At 37.3% G+C, this 16,654-nt stretch overlaps 2 long non-coding RNA genes across 2 annotated transcripts in view; both read left to right on the top strand.

Moving 5' to 3' along the window:
- Window positions 1–16,654, top strand: part of LOC127532183 (uncharacterized) — an 809,822-nt gene that overhangs the window by 729,310 nt on the left and 63,858 nt on the right. The window lies entirely within an intron of this gene.
- LOC127532190 (uncharacterized) lies at window positions 281–2,633 on the top strand. The gene is made up of 2 exons (XR_007939581.1): window positions 281–518; window positions 1,712–2,633. It is a non-coding gene; the product is annotated as an uncharacterized LOC127532190 (long non-coding RNA).

Raw genomic sequence — 16,654 nt, 5'->3', positions numbered from 1 at the left:
CTAAACACTTAAGATAATTTTAAATAATATGAAACACTTAAGATCATATTAAACGCTTAAGATAATTTTAAATAATACTAAACACTTTAAATAATATTAAACACTTTAGATAATATTAAACACTAAATAATATTAAACACTTTAAATAATACTAAACACTTTAAATAATATTAAACACTTTAGATAATATTAAACGCTTTAAATAATATTAAACACTTAAGATAATTTTAAACACCTTAAATAAGACTAAGCACTAGGGTTATAACTTTTTGAACTTTTTTTTCCAAAATCAAAGTCCTGTAAATGACCTAAAATTTATTTATTCATCTCCGTTTTTCTTATAATTTAAGTTCCTTTTGATTGAGTTAAATCGGGTGCTTTTATTTTGGTAGTGTTGTACGGCAGGAAGGAGTATGGCGTGTGACAACAAAAAGTGTAGAATGTAAAAAAACGGAAAGTTAAGGAAATAGAAAACGGACAAATCATTTAAAGTTCAGCACCTGGCTAAAGGGGACAAGGTTTGTGTGTGTGTTTCTGTTTAATTTGTGTTTATAGTAGTTTAAATTGTGACGTTTTTTATTGATGGTTTTGTGGACTTTGTGTTGACTTTGAATGTGTGTTTTAGCTAGGTTGAGTTTTTGTAGTATCGTCCGGTCATTACTCTTTCGTTTATAATGTGTATATTTTGGGATTAATTCAGTTATTCTATAAATTATTATTACAGTAAATGTATTTAAGTCAAGATATGAATATGACTGTGATATTTTGTTTTCTTTTTCTGTTATTGTCCTAGCTCTTACGGTGTCTTACAAAATACAAACAACTGAAAAGGCGTCAGTCAGAGAGCACTTCTTTAATAAAGCCAGGGATGCTACAAGTCCTGCATCATGATTGGATCAACTTTTTGGTATAATTGAAGAAACCAAACTCCATTTTCAACACTCTTTTAAAAAAGTCCCTCCGAAACAAAAAAGTATTAAATACACATTACAGCCAATGACATGAAATGTGAAACCGTGCTAAGTTATCACAAGGGCCATTACAAGTCAATATGACTGATAATGGATCAATGATAAGTTGTACTGCCATCATAATATACTGGAGTATCCGTTTCTATTCTTGCTTTCATTTTATAAGCCATGTCATGTCATGACAGTGAACAATCTAGTATTTTACTTTCTGATCCAAACAACTCGTCGTGGTCTAGAAATGATTTTAAATTTATACTTTTACTAATTTACAATCTGCAGTTAATGTCTTCTCTGACACCCCTGATCTAAACCTTCACTACTGAGGATTAGATCCACTAACTGTCAGTTTGATCGTAGGTTGAGACCAAACTAAAATCAGTGGAATCATGTTGTGGACATCAGCGCGTCTCCTGCTGCTTCATGTTTGACCGCCACCTTAAATCCCCCATAAATCACTCTCACAGCACACAATACCCGTTGACGTAGGACTCCCCTGTGCTTCAACTCTACGTCACTCTGCTGAGATGGGAAACTGTGTCAGCGTGTTGATTTGATAGTAATATCCCATAATTCAGCCGTAAGAGGATTGCTGCCAAAGCAGAGATCAGTGATATTGATTCTATGAACAGCTCAGCGAGCCAATTTAATATCCAATCCGACCTTAAAGGAGAGGAAGATGCTTCCCCTGAGGCAGCGTTCTAATAACAGATCGTGTGTGTGTCGGTGTTCTTACCCTGCAGAGCTCCATGTGGACGAGTGGGTCCATCAGCGTCCCGGTGACGGAGCGGAGGAGTCGGCCCAGTGTCAGGAGACGCCGGCCGGGGAGGAGGACAGCGACACGGACCTCACCTACGGAGAGGTGGAGCAACGACTGGACCTGCTGCAGCAACACCTGAACAGGTGAACAGACGCCCGAAACAGAACATCAGACACGAGTTACTGTTACTGCACAACCTCAGAAACGCATCCAATGCAGCTCCTCAGTTCTAGGAATTAAAGGGTCTGAACCCAGAGCACTTCACTGTCCTCCATTTTTTTCTGCACTCTAAAGTTCTACGTCTCCATGGAAACACCACAGCCATGGAAGAAAAGTAGAGGGAACTCGGAAATGTGCGGTTATAATGCCAAAAAAAACATTTACTGTAATAGGAAAAAAAACAAACCTGTTCTCACAGGTGTTACCACTGGGGGGGGAGGAAGGGTGAGTCGACATACATTATAGGGATACTCTACTACTAATTTTTAATTTGTTTGTGTCAATATAGAATCCAGTTTTGATGAAATGCCTCAATTTGAAGCATCACGTTCAGCGTCACACATGAAGTTTAGAAAGTGTAATTTTGACTATTGTTAACCATGTAAGAGCCAAATATAGAAAAAAGAGCCAAAAAATGATTAAAAAATAAAAACAAATTACATACAAACCCAAATATTGAAGAAAATGGATGAAGAGAGCATGGGGCGGCATGGCTCAGTGGGTAGAGTGGCCGTCTTGTAACTGGAAGGTTGCCGGTTCGATCCTCAGCCGCTCGTGTCGCCTCCTGATGGGTCGTGGTTAGCGCCTTGCATGGCAGCGTCTGCCATCAGTGTGTGAATGTGACGTACCATGTAAAGCGCTTTGGATAAAAGCACTATATAAATACAACCATTTACCATTTAAAATGAGCAAAAAAACATAATATCTAAACCCAAATGTAGGAGTGGTTTGAGGCGGTGTGGTTGGTCTGGATCTGGAAAAGCTGTATTATTAGTATTCCCTATTATTAATATTACTGTGCTTTGATTTTGATCATAGTCACTCTGTGTTTAAGGATCGATGTAATTGCAATGCTGAACGTACTAAAAATGAAGCTAAAACCACCTTTGGGATCCGTTTCCAGGATTACTTGTTTCACAGTTTGCCACACGAATTCCACAGTTCTGCCTGTAATTGGCTGCAAACTTCCGGCAGCGTACGGAGCAGGTTTGTGCAGAGAGCGGAGCGTGTGAGCAGCTCCTGTGATTCTCGGATACAAATGAGGGGGAGGCAGACAGTCAGCAGCCGTCTATTTATAGTCACAGCCACGAGCTGCAGACCTGACGTCATCCTGGGAGGTTCACATGCTGGATGTCACGGTGAAGTTGCACAAACGGTCCTCATTCAAAAATGCCCCCGACTTGTTGGTTCGGTGTTTGGGGAGCCTCCTCACAGCTGGCCGTCGTTCACACGTTTTCACCACAAACACTAACGGCGTTTACTTGTAGAGGAGCAAAAACAAGCTCCCGGCAAAGTGACAAGACGCCATTAAACTCCATCCATTCACCGTTTCCTTTATAGTGAAGGTGCAGAAGAGAAAAAAAAAGATGATTCACCGCCTCAGACTCTCTCCCATGATGGAACCTGGTGTTCTGCAGTTTGGCCAGACACAAACTTTGGCACCATTTTCATGTCCAAACCTTTCTTTGCCACCACATCCATCAGACAGCTCCTAGAATTGCTATCAAGGTTTCTGCTCATCTCCACTCAGATTCTTGTCTTGATCTCGAGGTGTTTGAGGTTTGGTTGCCATCACTGAGGTCTTCAGGTTCCTCCACAGATCCAAGGATAAAGTAGAGGGATCAAACGTGTCGTTTCTGAGATGCTGCTACCAGAACTTCCTACTTTTTGACGACACACTGAAGTCAAAGGCAACTAAGACACTTGGGTGTGGCTTTGTGCAGCGCTCTGTGACTGAGGAGTCCTAATAACAACCTCATTCAGCTTTTAGGTTGGAGACATGACTTAGAATGGATAAATAATGGACGATAATGCATTAGTTTAAAGCAGAGGTATCGAAGATGTGGTCCTCCAGAGGGTCCAATCCGGCCCTCAAAGTGTAAAAATTACAGAGAAGACATTAACTGCAGATTGTAAATTAGTAGAACTATAAATTTAAAATCATTTCTAGACCATGACAAGTTGTTTTGATCATAAAGTAAAATACTATATGGCCCAATGTTTTCTCATTTTTGGAATATTTTGTTTCCTTTTTGTTTCGGTTGTGTTTTGTCGTATTTGTGTCATTTTATTTTTCGCTTTTTTCCATTTTTGTGTCTCGTTTGTTATTTGCATAATTCTTTTGTTTTGTGTCATTGTTTTTTTTAATATTTTGTAACTTTTTTGTTTAATTTCTTGTCTATTTGTTCTGTCATTTGTCTCATTTTGGTTCTCACTTCATTTTGTATCTGGTTTTTGTAATATTTTGTCTTGTGTTTTAGCTTTCCAATCGATGGTGTTGATTTGATTGTGGGAAATGACATTGCTAATGGCAGGGTCTATCCTGTGGCAAAGGTTGTGACCGTCTGGCCTGTGGTCATCCAGAGAGATTTTCTGGAAGGGTGCTAACCAAAGTAAAGGCTCCCGTGCGGTCCGAAGAGCTTGAAAGCAGGCTTCCTTTCTGCTGGTCGGTTGAGTCGCCGTCCAAGGAAGCCGAGGGGGCAACTACCTGCTCATCCTCCTGGAGTATCACTACCTCTGACCCGTGGGGCCGTTACTGGTGCTCAGGGAAGTGATCCCTCCCTAGCGAAGTGTTTTAGATTGACTGGAGGTGTAGTACGTAAGTGTAGTGATAGTAGTGGCCGATAGACTGGCATATTGTTGCTATGATAATGAAAGTTAGAGACTAGTGTTTGCTCTTTTGGGAGGGAGTATTATGTTCCTTGATGCGTTTGTATGCAGGTGGGGTAGGTTGTGTTTTTGTTCCTGTTCTCTCCCCTCTTTTTTATGTTCTATGTCTCAGGTTATGCCCGGTGGGAGTGGCTGGGAGCAGCTGTGGCTCCATACCATCAGCAGGAAATGGTTAAATGATCGTCGGGGCCAGTGGGCCAGATCAGCTGTCAAAGCGTGGTGTTGGTGTCTCGCGTTCTGCTACAATCTGGTGCTTTGATTTTGGGGCAGCTCGGCGTTAATATGCTGGCCTTGTGCTGAACCTTGTTTTTTTTGTTATTCTGTAAAATAAATAATTTGGACAAAATTCATGATGATTTTTTTTCAATGAGAACTGCTCAAACGTGTTTTTCACCGCCTACTTTACATTATTTCATCATATAGAATGTTTTTACGACATGTTGAAAATGTCGCATTTTTTTTCCACATACTATGGCGTTTTGTTTTTTTTTTTTTGACAAAATTCTATTTTAAAATGCATGAACTTAGAGCAAGACGACGGTTTTGGTAATAGTACCAGCAAGAATTTAAAACTACTTTCACCCCTGGGTGTGAGTTAGCCAAAAGCTAATGCTTGTCCATCCAGGAAAAGCTAGCTGGTTAGCTGAGCAGCTTTCTTACCTTGACTTTTTGTGTCTTTGTTCCCTCGAAGTTTCTCAGTGAAGTGAAATCAGAAATTCGATGAAACGCAACTACGGAGTTCGAGTTCGGTTTAGTTTGGTTTTTAGAGTTGTTTGGTTTGGTTTGGTTTTTAGAGTTTGTTTGATTTTTGGGTTTTGACATCACACATTCATCACACACACAGTGACTGACCTGAACGTCCAGCCCGCCTTCAATCCAACATCTCACTGTTGAAAGGCGTCCTCCTTCTCCACTGGACCATCTTCAGCGCTGAGCAGCAGAAACAAGCAGAGAGACAAAGAATCTATAGTGTTTTTCACGGCCCTACTTTACATTATTTCATCATATGGCATGTTTTTACGACATGTTGAAAAAATGGCATTTTTTTCAACATATGGCGTTTTTTTGGACAAATAAAGATTTTTTCAATGAGAACTGCTCTATAGTGTTTTTGACAGCCTACTTTACATTATTTCATCATATGGCTTGTTTTTACATGTTGAAAAAATTGTCATTTTTTCCACATACTATACTATGGCGTTTTTTTGGACAAAATTCATGATGATTTTTTTTTTTTTAAAAGAAAACTGCTCTACAGTGTTTTTCACGGTCTACTTTACATTATTTCATCATATGGCATGTTTTTACGACATGTTGAAAAAACGACATTTTTTTTCCACATACTATACTATGGTGTTTTTTTTGGACAAAATTCATGATGATTTTTTTCAAAGAAAACTACTCTGACGTGTCCAACCTCCTAAGAAAAACGGTTGAGACGAGACTTGAGTTTTAAAAAAAAAACTTTAAAATGGCAAAAAATAGAAGATAAATGCGCCAAAAAAAGAAGAATTAGTATCTGAGCGAGTAGTTCAGGGGGTAAAAGGGGAGACTACTGAGTGGAAGGTAGCAGGATCGACTCCCACGGATCCTGTTTTTCTTTCTTTGTCTAAGTTTTTCAGAAAATTTAAGAAGGGTCTGGTCTTGAACCAGCAACCTGCAGCTCTATAGGCAAACCTTTAACTCACTGAGCTACAGGTCAGATAAATAAAATAAACTTGTCGTCCCTTTGACATCGTACTTTCCAAGTGGCCACATGGGTAGAGCCAAGGCGGAGTCAGGGCGGAGAGTAGGCACGGCTTGGATGCAGCTGCTTGGCCATGGAAAGCATTGTTCTTGAGATAATCTGAAGGCCACATGAAGTCTGAAGGTCTGTAGCCATTGACTCTGCAGAAAGTTGGCCACCTCTTGGCACTATGCTTCTCAGCATCCTCTGACCCGGCTCGTCAGTTTACGTGGTCGACCACTTGGTGGCTGAGCTGCTGTCGTTCCCATGCACTTCCACTTTCTTATAATACAGCTGACTGTGGAATATTTAGGAGCGAAGAAATGTCACGACTGGATTTGTTGCACAGGTGGCATCCTATCACAGTTCCACGCTGGAATTCACTGAGCTCCTGAGAGCGATCCATTCTTTCACTAATGTTTGTAAAAGCAGTCTGCATGCCCAGATGCTTGATTTTATTCACCTGTGGCCATGGAAGTGATTGGAACACCTGATTCTGATTATTTGGATGGTGAGCAAATACTTTTGGCAATATAGTGTAGTTGATAATGTGTGAATTGTTGCAGCTTGTGAGCCGTAGAAGGTTTTAATCTTTGGGACTGAGTGTCAAAAAACATTTAGAAACCAACATCAACAAAACACTCAAAGATTTGAACATCATTAAAGGGAAATCCAACTTTTGCATGACAATGTCTGATTAAAGGACATTTATTTCCAACGTAAATGTGTGATATTCATCCTCTGGTTTTTAAGGCTGATAATGATTATTAGTGAGACATTTGGAGGAGATATGCATTTGCAGTAAATGAAAGTATTTAAAATCTTGGACTTCAACTTAGAAGAACACAAACTCTAACAGAAAGTTTTGTTGATACGTTTTGTTTTGTTTACAGATGTTAAGTTAAAGGAGTTTTATTCATGATGTATAACCAATCAAATCACTCCAGAAGACAGAGCGACCTCAGGTAGATAAAGGTTCAGAGCCAAAGTAGCGCCATTTTTAAATGTATTTATGACCATAAATCAGTGAAAACTTAAATTCTGCTAATCAGTAAATCAGTCAGCCCACAATTACTACAATTCTACATTGTATGTCTCTTTCCTTTGACTTGTTATTTGTAAAATATACGATGTATATGATGGCGTTTTTTCATACCAAAGGATAGCTATGATGTTTTCTCAGAGACATACTATGCTACTCTGTTTGTTCTGGCCCTGGGTGCAAGGGCACTGACTGTCCAAGGCACAGCTTTAATTATTTGTTTGTGTTTTAACTTTGCTATTTTAACATGCATGAACTTAGAGCAAGATGACGGTTTTGGTAATAGTACCAGCAAGAATTTAAAACTACTTTCACCCCTGGGTGTGAGTTAGCCAAAAGCTAATGCTAGTCCATCCAGTAAAAGCTAGCTGGTTAGCTGAGCCAGCTAGCTTTCTTACCTTGACTTGTTGTGTCTTTGTTCCCTCGAAGTTTCTCAGTGAAGTGAAATCAGAAATTCGATGAAACACAACGACGGAGTTCGAGTTCGGTTTAGTTTGGTTTTTAGAGTTGTTGTTTGGTTTGATTTGGTTTTTAGAGTTTGTTTTATTTTGGGGTTTTGACGTCACCCATTCATTCATTCATTCATTCATTCATTCATCACACACACAGTGACTGACCTGAACGTCCAGCCCGTGTTTGATCCAACATCTCACTGTTGAAAGGCGTCCTCCTTCTTCACTGGACCATCTTCAGCGTTGAGCAGCAGAAACAAGCAGAGAGACAAAGAATCTATAGTGTTTTTCACAGCCTACTTTACATTATTTCATGAAATGGCATGTTTAAACGACATGTTGAAAAAATGGCATTTTTTACGACATGTTGAAAAAATGGCATTTTTTTTCGACATACTATACTATGGTGTTTTTTTTGGACAAAATTCATCATTTTTTTTTCAAATAAAACTGCTCTATAGTGTTTCTCATGGCCTACTTTACATTATTTCATCATATGGCATGTTTTTACGACATGTTGAAAAAATGGCATTTTTTTCCACATACTATACTATGGCGGGTTTTTTTTGACAAAATTCATGATTTTTTTTCAAAGAAAACTGCTCTATAGCGTTTTTCACGGCCTACTTTACATTATTTCATCATATGGCATGTTATTACGACATGTTGAAAATATAGAATTTTTTTTCGACATACTATACTATGGCGTTTTTTTTTGGAAAAAATTCATGATGATTTTTTTTCAAAGAAAACTGCTCTTTAGTGTTTTTCACGGCCTACTTCACATTATTTCATCATGTGGAATGTTTTTACAACATGTTTAAAAAATGGCATTTTTTTCCACATACTATACGATGGCGTTTTTTTTGGACAAAATTAATGATGTTTTTTTTTTCCCAAAGAAAACTGCTCTATACTGTTTTTCACGGCCTACTTTACATTATTTCATCATATGGCATGTTTTTACGACATGTTGAAAAAATGGCATTTTTTTCCACATACTATACTATGGCGTTTTTTTTGGAAAAAATTCACGATGATTTTTTTTCAAAGAAAACTGCTCTTTAGTGTTTTTCACAGCCCACTTTACCGTATTTCATCATATGGCATGTTTTTACGACATGTTGAAAAAATGGCATTTTTTTCCACATACTATACTATGGCGGTTTTTTTTGGGACAAAATTCATGATTTTTTTTTTCAAAGAGAACTGCTCTATAGTATTTTTCACGGCCTACTATACATTATTTCATCATATGGCATGTTTTTACAACATGTTGAAAACATGGCATTTTTTTATCACATACCATACTATGGCGGGTTTTTTTGGACAAATTTCATGATTTTTTTTCAAAAAAAACTGCTCTAACATGTTTTTCACGGCCTACTTTACATTATTTCATGAAATGGCATGTTTTTACGACATGTTGAAAAAATGGCATTTTTTACGACATGTTGAAAAATGGCATTTTTTTCGACATACTATACTATGGTGTTTTTTTTGGACAAAATTCATGATTTTTTCAAAGAAAACTGCTTTTTAGTGTTTTTCACTGCCTACTATACATTATTTAATCATATGGCATGTTTTTACCACATGTTGAAAAAATGGCATTTTTTTTCTACATACTATACTATGGCGGTTTTTTTTGGACAAAATTCATGATTTTTTTTTCAAAGAAAACTGCTCTAAAGTGTTTTTCACGGCCTACTTTACATTATTTCATCATATGGCATGTTATTACGACATGTTGAAAATATGGAATTTTTTTCGACATACTATACTATGGCGTTTTTTTTGGAAAAAATTCATGATGATTTTTTTCAAAGAAAACTGCTCTTTAGTGTTTTTCACAGCCCACTTTACCGTATTTCATCATATGGCATGTTTTTACGACATGTTGAAAAAATGGCATTTTTTTGGAACCAGTTTGACATGTTCAAGTGTTCTATGTGTGAAAACTCAGAGATTTCAGGGATCAGAAGGTGGTTTTGAACTTTCTTTGTTAACTTTCTGCTTCAACTTTAAACTAAATTTCCTTCACTAAGTCAGCCCTCTGGACTTCCAGTAAGCTGTGTTCCTATTGGCTGTCCAGGTGGCTGCTTGGTGTTATCATGACACCTGAGCAGCTCAGTGTCTTCCTGCTTTATGTCTGCAGTCAAACATTTCCTCTGCTTCTCTTCACTGAACCGGGTTTGGCTCTGTTGCTTTAGTTTGTTATTTAGGCGTTGGCTTGCAGCTTCCTGCAGTAAAATCCTCTTTAATGTGTTTCTTGGTGTGTTTTAGGGCTTTGTACTGGATAGTTGTCTTGGTAGATGTGGTTCTTTAGCTACAGTTAGCACATGGTGCTAATGTGTGCAGTGATTAGTGGATTTGGTGCAGCTGAGTTGTGTCTTTATCTTGGCTGTAGTGAGTCTTTCGAGGTTTATGGTCAGACACATTCTGTGTTCTTCTTTGTGAACCAATGTTGGTTGTCCAGAAGGTAAGAGTTCCTGCCCTGATTCTTTGTTTAAAGAGCTTCTCTGGTAGGCTGCAGGAGACTTTCGCGTTTGGGTTGTGCTAGTTTGGTCATTTGGAAGACTATCTTGAGGCCCCTCCATGTGGTTTAGTGAGGTTTTCTGGAACAGTTCTACAAAGCAACCTGCAGCAGAAGAGACTTTGAGAGTTTTTAGGAAGTTCTGGAGACCAGACTTTAGAGCAGCAGTAGAAATGAGAAGGAAACCTTGTTGACCCGTGTGGTGAGGTCCTGTACCAAGAGTTTGAGCAGGTTGTGAAGAGTCTGTAGTTCTTTGGTCTGAAAGCACCAGAGGAGTCGACTCATTAAAGGAGAAAACAGGAGATATTGTTGGTTCTTCTGTTGCTCTGCAGTTTCCTTAGACTGAATATCAAGTTTTTATTTTAAATGATTTACTGTGAGCCCAAGAAGACTTCAATAAACTCCCTCCATCCCCTGGACACAACACATTTTATTATCATGTTAAAGCTTTTTTTTTTTTTTAAATGTTTGAGTTTTAATCAGTTTTTTTCTCTTTGCTTGTGTAGTTTTGTCATCTGTGTGAAAGGTTCTAAACAAATAAAGTTGAATTGATAAACTGAATAACTGACTAACTCATGATTGTGACAACAGAAGTATTTTTATTGTGATTTAAGGGTTTGTTTCATTTTTAAGGTTGGGGTTAAAATCTTGACAGAAAAAAGATTAAAGAAATAACATCAAAAAAGTAATTGAATAAAAGGAAAAAAATATAATACAATAAATTTTTTAAAAGAAATTTAAACATTAAATACAATTAAATTATATTAAACAGACAAAATGTAATTAAACAAATGATACAAAACATAATTATGAAATTACACATTAAAAAACATTAAAGATGAAATATTTTACATAATTAAACATTTCAAAAATACAGTTAAACAAGAATATTAAACAGTTGAAACATACAAAACATTTAATTAGATTATTAGACCTCTAAAAATACAAACATTAAATTAAAAAATTAAATGTTTAATTAGAAAATTAAATCTTAAAGAGAAAACTTTAAATAGGAATTAAACAGAAAATACAATGAAGCTTTGAAAAAGAAAAATTAAACATTAAACGATGGTAAAACATTTAAAAAGAAAAACCTTAAAGATTTAATCTAATAATTAAACATTGGGAAAGAAAAGGAAATTTTTCAAACAAGCTGATAAAACATTTGAAAAAACAATTAAACATTAAAAAGACAAAACATTTCAAAATTAAATCAGACATTAGAAAAGAATAAAAGGTGAGAAAAGAGCAAAACTAAACATTTAAGAAGAATCAAACTAAAGACAAAACATTTGAAAAGTCACCAGTTAGACTTTAGAAGATCAAATTAAACAGAAGAGACGATAAAACGATGAAAAAGAGCAAAAACAGATAAAGGTCTTAAAGTGTTTTCTAGTCTGAAATGAAAACATCAAGTTGTTTCTTCAAACATTTCCTCTTTCTGTGTTCTTGGTTTGACTGTAGACAGATTTACTAAGAGCTCATTTCAGAAAACTGCTTTCCCGATAAAGTCTACTAGTAGTTGAAGGCATCGATCAAACTAATGTTACCTTCTGATCTCCACAAACTTTACTGTTCAGTGAAGGTCTGAGAAGAACTCGGATGGTCTAAATGTGAAATCAAGATTCATGGTCACAAGTTTTAAGACTTCTGTTAACCACAAAGTTCTAACTAACACAGAAGTACTGAGAAACTTTTAAAACTTCAGTCCTCAGACTGTCTGAAGGTTCAAACTAACAGGGGACTACTCAGGAACTTCTTAAATTTCAGTCCATGGACTGTCTCAAGTTAAAACTAACAGTGAGCTACTCAGGAGCTTACAAAATTTCAGTCCTCAGACTGTCGAAAGGTTCAAACTAACAGAGATCTACTGTGGGACTTAGAAAATTTCAGCCCTGAGACTGTGTGAAAGTTCAGGTCCTGAGGACTCGGGAGGTGTGGAGGCTTTGGAAAGTCTTGGAACTGAGGGTTCAACCCTCCAGCACAAAGGCTGAAGTCCAACCTCCTGAGGAAAACGGTCGAGACGAGACTTAAGTTAAAAAAAAACTTTAAAATGGCAAAAAATAGAAGATGAATGCACAAAAAAAAAGAGGAAATAGTATCTGAGCGAGTAGCTCAGGGTGTAAGAAGAGAGACTACCATGTGGAAGGTAGCAGGATCGAGTCCGACCACTGGCATTTTACTTACTTTCTTTAAGTTTTTCAGAAAATTTGAGAAGGGTCTGGTCTTGAACCAGCGACCTGCAGCTCCATGGGTAAACCCTTAACTCACTGAGCTACAGATCAGATAAAAAAACATAAATTCGTCGTCCCTTTGACATCGTAGTTTCCAAGTGGCCACATGGGTGGAGCCAAGGCAGAGTCTGGGTGGAGTCAGAGCGGAGAGTAGGCGGGGAGGTGGGTGGCGGCCACCCCCCACCGCCCACCACACCTTCCCCCACCCAATGAGTTTTTCGAAAATCCAAGTCTCGACGGGTTTTCCCGAGTTTCTGGAGTTTCCACCAGGTCAGAGGCAGAACAAGTTGTCATGAAGAGGTGTTGAAGTCAGCGAGGATGGAGTGACTTTTTATAGCGACGAGAAGGAAGACTAGAAGAGCAGGTCTTTAACCAGCATCCCTAAAATCCATGGAGTCGCTCCAGAGAAATGAAGGGAGGTCAACTTTTATCAGCCTCCGTCCAGATGTTCAACTTGATGTCTTTACTTTGAGATTTTTAGCACCACAAACCTTTAGTATCACACTTTATGATTAGGACTTTAATGGAATCCAGCAGCAGATTGAGTTTTTGTTGACAAACTTTATTCTTGTCGTCGTGGAACTGCAGGATTTAAAACTGTTCCTTCTATTTGACCTCATGTTTATTAGTTTTAGTGGAAAAAGTTATTTTAGTTGTCCATTAGTCTCTTAAAAACCAAATAGTAAATTGAATTAGTCAAGAAGTTTAAAAAGAACTGCTCTAACGTGTTTTTCATGGCCTACTTTACATTATTTCATCATATGGCATGTTTTTACGACATGTTGAAAATATGGCTTTTTTTTCGACATACTATACTATGGCGTTTTTTTGGACAAAATTCATGATGATTTTTTTTTTAAAAGAAAACTGCTCTACAGTGTTTTTCCACGGCCTACTTCACATTATTTCATCATGTGGAATGTTTTTACGACATGTTTAAAAAATGGCATTTTTTTTCCACATACTATACTATGGCGTTTTTTTGGACAAAATTCATGATGATTTTTTTTTAAAGAAAACTGCTCTAACGTGTTTTTTCACGGCCTACTTTACATTATTTCATCATATGGCATGTTTTTACGACATGTTGAAAATATGGCTTTTTTTTCGACATACTATACTATGGCGTTTTTTTTTTGGACAAAATTCCGACATATATATGGAGTTTTTTTGGGACAAAATTCATGATGATTTTTTTTTTTTTAAAGGAAACTGCTCTACAGTGTTTTTCACGGTCTACTATACATTATTTCATCATATGACATGTTTTTACAACATGTTGAAAATATGGCATTTTTTTTCCACATACTATACTATGGCGTTTTGTTGGACAAAATTCATGCTGATTTTTTTTTCAATGAGAGCTGATCTATAGTGTTTTTCACGGCCTACTTCACATTATTTCATCATATGGCATGTTTTTACGACATGTTTAAAAAATGGCATTTTTTTTCCACATACTATACAATGGCGTTTTATTGGACAAAATTCATGATAATTTTTTTTTTAAAGAAAACTGCTCTAACGTGTTTTTCACGGCCTACTTTACATTATTTCATCATATGGCATGTTTTTACAACATGTTAAAAATATGGCTTTTTTTTCGACATACTATACTATGGCGTTTTTTTTTTGGACAAAATTCCGACATATATATGGCATTTTTTTGGACAAAATTAATGATTTTTTTTTTCAAAGAAAACTGCTCTAACGTGTTTTTCACGGCCTACTTTACATTATTTCATCATATGGCATGTTTTTAGCCTAGCCGCCCTCGACAACCCACGGCAACGAATTTAATTCTCTGCCAGGGTGGGTCTAGTTACCCTCCATAAGGCTCGAGGCTGGATTCTCCTAAAACTGGCCGGACCAATCACCATGAAGTGTAGAGTCAGAAGGCGGGCGTAACGAAGTGACGACAGAGGCGCGACGATTCTGACAGAAACAACCGGCGCACAATAAACAGTTATCTTTCCACTCGGCTTTGACCACAGCCCTTAAAGATTTGAAGCTAAAATTCAACTTGAAAGATAAACAAAGGACGGCACTGAAGTGTTTCATTGAGAAGAAAGACGTATTTGGACTTATGCCGACGGGATATGGCAAATCCTTAATATACCAGTTGGCTCCGCTGGTTGGGAAGCTAATGGGACTTAGCCACAATCCGCCGGTGCTCTCGGAACTACGTCAGCCTATTCATTGCGTTTATTGGTTGTATACCTACCCAATTGCTGCAGAGGGATTTGATAGACAACCTTTTAGCCCGCCTCCCTCCCTGTCGAGCTTCCCTAGACCCTTGTGCCGTCAGAAACATGGGTGTAGCATGGCTAGGCTAGCATGTTTTTACAACATGTTGAAAAAATGGCATTTTTTTTCCACATACTATACTATGGCGTTTTTTTTCTACAAAATTCATAATGTTTTTTTTTCCAAAGAAAACTGCTCTATAGTGTTTGTCACGGCCTACTATACATTATTTCATCATATGGCATGTTTTTACGACATGTTGAAAATATGGCGCTTTTTTCCACATAATATACCATGGTGTTTTTTTGGACAAAATTCATGATGATTTTTTTTTTCCCAAAGAAAACTGCTCTATCGTGTTTGTCACGGCCTACTATACATTATTTCATCATATGGAATGTTTTTACGACATGTTTAAAATATGACATTTCTTCTCCACATATTATACTATGGCATTTTTTTTGGACAAAATTAATGTTTTTTTTCCCAAAGAAAACTGCTCTATAAGGGTTCACATGGCCTACTATACATTATTTCATCATATGGAATGTTTTTACGACATGTTTAAAAAAATGGCATTTTTTTCCACATACTATACCATGGCGTTTTTTTTCTACAAAATTCATGATGATTTTTTTTCAAAGAAAACTGCTCCATAAGTGTTCACATGGCGTACTTCACATTATTTCATCATATGGCATGTTTTCATGACATGTTTCCACATACTATACTATGGCGTTTTTTTCTACAAAATTCATAATGATTTTTTTTTCAATGAGAGCTGATCTATAGTGTTTTTCACGGCCTACTTCACATTATTTCATCATGTGGAATGTTTTTACGACATGTTTAAAAAATGGCATTTTTTTCCACATACTATACTATGGTGTTTTTTTGGACAAAATTAATGATGTTTTTTTTTCCCAAAGAAAACTGCTCTATAGTGTTTTTCACGGCCTACTATACATTATTTCATCATACTGGAATGTTTTTACGACATGTTGAAAAAATGACATTTTTTTCAGCTTTATTAGAAAGTCACAGTGAAGAGATACAGAAAATGGGTGAGAAGACATGCAGGAAAGGGCCACGAGCAGGAATTGATCCGGGGCCGCTGCCATCGGCCATAGGACATAGGCCACCATACACTCTGAGTTGTGGCGCCACCTGTTGGATGGACAGGAAATGCTCTATAACTAGTCTGAGCATGCTCCAATCTGGCTGAAATTTTACATGTGTGATCAGAGGCCAGCCCTCATCACATCCACAGGTTGACATACACTCGCCACAGCGCCACCTGGTGGACATGCGTGGATTCATCGACTGGCAAGTCTGCGAGGACCCGTCCAACGCTGCTTGCAGCTTTAATTTATAGGTTATTATGCTGTGATTTTACTGTGATTATTTTTCATTTTAGGATGAATGTGGAACCTGAACTACTACTTTAGAAAACGGTGCAAGTTTGAGTTGAATAATGAATAATTTTGGACATGGCAGACTAATTCAGAGGTAGTTTCTGGTTTCATTTCAGTGCATTTCATTCATTCTACTACTTTGTTTACCAGCTACTTTTACTGAAACACACGGTATGGAATGCAGTGATTAAAATGAGCTTCAATAACAGAACGCTGCTCATGTCTTCATGCATGCTTGAGTTGCTAAAAGTACTGTAAGTGAATGCAGAACTTTAATATGCATATAGCTGTGAGTACTTTCATTTGAGAAGCGCTGGGCCAGAAGTCGTCTTACACTCATCAACCACTGAACCTGTGCTTTCAGACTTATTTCTTATGGGATAAA

Source organism: Acanthochromis polyacanthus, chromosome 22, assembly GCF_021347895.1.
Source record: "Acanthochromis polyacanthus isolate Apoly-LR-REF ecotype Palm Island chromosome 22, KAUST_Apoly_ChrSc, whole genome shotgun sequence".
NCBI lineage: Eukaryota > Metazoa > Chordata > Actinopteri > Pomacentridae > Acanthochromis > Acanthochromis polyacanthus.
The sequence above is the reverse complement of the archived record's forward strand: the minus strand, read 5'-3'. Positions and strand labels throughout refer to the sequence as shown.